Here is a 3,920-nt window from a genome sequence, read left to right as displayed (position 1 = left end):
TGTGATACTAGATTTGATTTATATCCACGAATAATCTCGGATCATAACCCAATAGTGATTGAAATTAAAACTAACATATCAACTTCCCATTTAAGGACTTGGACATTCGATCGAAAACTATTAGCTGACTCTGAATATTTAGAAATGATGGTAAAATGGATAAAATAATTTTTTGATAATAATAGAGGAACGGCCTCTGTCCAGAATATATGGGACGCTTTTAAAGCAGGGATTAGAGGAGAGTCACTATCGGATGTTATTAAGAAACAAAAAATTATCAGAGAAAAGGTAGATCAAGGGTACAAAAATGTCTTACTCTGGGAAAAGAAATTATTAATAGCTATTACTCAAAAACAACCAACATCAGATATCGAAACAAATCTAGCGATTCATGAAGCTGCCTTATATGAATCTTTCGCGTCTAATCTGGCGGAAAAAATAGCAACCTACAGATCTCAATTATATGAGATGGCTGAAAATGCAGGGAAAATTCTTGCAAAGTATTCAATACTATAGACTCAATACAGGACGAAGCAGAGCAGATACATAATAACCCTGAATCAATTCTTGAAGTTTTTCACCAATTTCATCTTAAATTATATCAATATAAAGATGACTCTTATTCTTCAGAACAATGTATGAACTTCACCAGGGTTAATGCTCTACCATCTCTTTCTAATGACCAAAAAACAGCTCTAGAAACAGAAATTACCTAAGAAGAAATTGAAAATGCACTAACATCGCTAGCAATAGGCAAAGCAATGGGACCTGACAGTATACCACTGGAATTTTATAAGATTTTCAGGAACATCATAAAACAAGATATACTTATTACTTTTCATGAGGCACAGAGAGGTTTTCCACCGGAGTCCTGGGCCCAATTGGTAATAATGACATTTCTTAAAAAGGATAAGGATCCATTAAACCCTGCACCATATAGACCAATATCATTAATAAATACTGATAGTAAGGTATATTAACCCCTTCCATGCTCATGACGAACCCCAGCCGTCATGCACTACGGTGCTCGTGTGCTGATGATGGCTGGGGTTCGTCACGGCCTGCCCCTGTTCGTGCTGTTTACAGCACACCAGGGAAATCGCGGCCGCATGGAAGGGGTTAAAAAATACTAGCTACACGACTGTCAAATATAATATCAACAATTGTATCCCGATGGCAACATGGGTTTATCCCAAATAGAGATACAGCAGATCATATTCGGAGAGTTATTGCTATGATGGATTGGGCTGAGGGTACTAAAACATCAATTAGGATCACCCTATTGGATGCCGAAAAAGCATTCAATAGGGTGGCATAGCCCTACCTCTGGGATCTTCTAATTATAAAGGGCTTTGGTCCAGGTATAGTAACTACCTTTAAGGCTTTGTACAAAAATCCAATCTCAGCTGTAAAAATTGGGGCCACAAAATCAGCCTTATTCCCTATTTAACGCGGAACACGACAGGGATGTCCTTCTTCCCCTCTCCTTTTTGCTATCTACATTGACATCTTTCTTAATCATTTAAATCAAGATGAGTATATAATTCCGGTGGAGTTGGGCGGTATTACCTACAGAGCCCTTGCCTATGCAGATGATCTAGTACTAGTTACCAAGGATATTGAAAGGGCTTTCCCTAGGATCGAAGAATTAGCAGCGAATTTTGGTTCCTTTTCAGGATATAAATTAAATTTATCCAAAACACAAATAATTTTAGTGGGTCAAAATCCCCCGCTTCTTAATAATGTAGTCTCCGAAGCAACCTATTTGGGGATTAAACTAACAACACCTATCTCGAAGATTCCTAATCTTAATTATGCTCCGATTCTGAAGAAAGCCAATTCAACCCTGGAAAGAATAGATCATTTACATTTATCACTACACGGCAGGAACAATGTGCTAAAAATGGTGATCCTCCCAAAATTTATATATTTATTTAGAACAGTTCGATTGGAATTCCCGCTTGATTTTTTTAAGCAACTTGAAAGAATGTCAGGAAGATTCTTATGGGGCTATAAAGGCATTAGGAGAGCTTATAAAAAAATGATCCTACCACAGGATAGAGGAGGATGGGCCGTTCCATACTTCTTATTCTATTATCTGGCTACAGTGTTACAATTTTTATCTCCTTTGATTGTGGGCAACAAAAACTCCCATATCACATGCACACCCCCCATCGATATACAAACTAGTACTAGGTACGGAAGCTAACAATCAATTTTTAAGAATAATAGAACCAAGTTACTACAAACGTAAGATTATTTCTGCTTCATATAAAACATGGAGAATTATAAAAAAATTGGTTGGGATTCCAAAGATTGTAAGATATACTCCCTTAAACTCACCACACTGTTTTCCCCCTATATTTGGAGATCCGGTGATGAAAAGGTGGAATCATAATGGTATCCGCTACCTGAGCGATTTATACTCGGCTAATTCTATCACTATATCTACCTTTTCTGAACTTCAACATAAATTTAGACTCCTGTTAGACCTGACATCATTGGCTTGAGTCTCTCCTCCATTCGTTCTGTTTTGCCTCCACTGTTTTACGATGTTTTGCTGGTATATGCTTTGGGCGCTGTGTCACTGCTGATCAGTGCCATAGCGCAAGTGCTCCCGATGTTAAATTGATGTATCTATTGTATCCATGTTTGGCTTATTTGGTTTACTGTCAGTCCCTAGTCTAGTGCACCAGGAGTGCCGGGGCTTGTAAATACAAATGCCGCTCGTGGGCTTGCAGCACGTGTTGTGCCACCCACAGGAGCGGCCTCGAAAAAGAATGTCTACGGGTCGGTCATTGCGAGACCCACGTGCAGTCTTGTACTGTCACGCCGGCTGCGCAAGTATACCTACTTGCCAGCCCCTCAAACCTTCCCTTGACTTCATGTTAGTCACCCCTATGGTAGGCCCGCGGGCAGGGTGCATTGTAAGTCTAAGGTAGGACACACCTGACCAAGTTGGCATGTCCTAATAGTGAATTATCGCCATCTTCGTTCTTCACTATTGCGAGGTAGCCTGCTCTCCATTGATTAGAATGGGCCGCCGGGATTATTAATGCTATGATCCTAGCTGGCTCGGGGAGCCTGGTGCAATGTCAAGTTTGGTATCCCTGAACTCGGGGTTTAATTACGCATCCGTTGGTGTGGATGGTTTTTGGACTCTGGGTTTGAAAATAGCACTTTTAGAAAGTGTCTATTTTCTTGTCTAACCATATCTGGTTTCTGCTGGTCTTGCGTGTGTGTGACAGGAGCTGGGTGGCTCCACAGGTCTGGATGAGTCAGTGTGGGATGAGTGGGACATTTAGGTTGAGAGTAGGGGGAGAGTAGTTGTTGATAGCCTGCCTTGCCTGATACAATGCTGGCACCACCTCCTGCCAAGCGGCTGATGGCTCTGTGCCTGCCATGGACGATCCTAGCCCCACCTCCTGCCAGGAGGCCGATAGCTCTGCTCCTGCCAGTGTCAATGCTGGCTCCACCTCCTGCTGGGCGTCTGAGGACCCAGCCCTGCTCAATGAATAGGCCAGGTGCTACTGCCTGGCTCCACCCACCACAGACCCAGGATGTTGGGAAAACCCCGGCATAGACAAAGGGATCAAAGACGAAAAGGGGTATAAGAGAAGGACCCCTGAACCAAGAATTTAGATCACTTCTGACAAGGAACCCTGTAACCAAGGACAAGAGGCCTGCTGATCTGAGGACTTGCCTACCCCTTCTGCCAGTGTGCTGTTGTTGGGGGAATCCTGCAGTGCTTCTTTATTTTTGCCAAGGAACCAGGAGAGAGGAACTGTGTGTGTACTCTCACGCTTGCTAAGAAAATCTCCAAGGACTGGAAGAGTGCCAGTCTCCTGCTGAAGTCACTGGGCTAAAAGACTTCATCTGCTAAAGTGCTATTTGCTGGAATCGTGAATCCGGCACCTCGG

Source organism: Lissotriton vulgaris, chromosome 5 (assembly GCF_964263255.1).
Source record: "Lissotriton vulgaris chromosome 5, aLisVul1.2, whole genome shotgun sequence".
NCBI lineage: Eukaryota > Metazoa > Chordata > Amphibia > Caudata > Salamandridae > Lissotriton > Lissotriton vulgaris.
The sequence above is the reverse complement of the archived record's forward strand: the minus strand, read 5'-3'. Positions refer to the sequence as shown.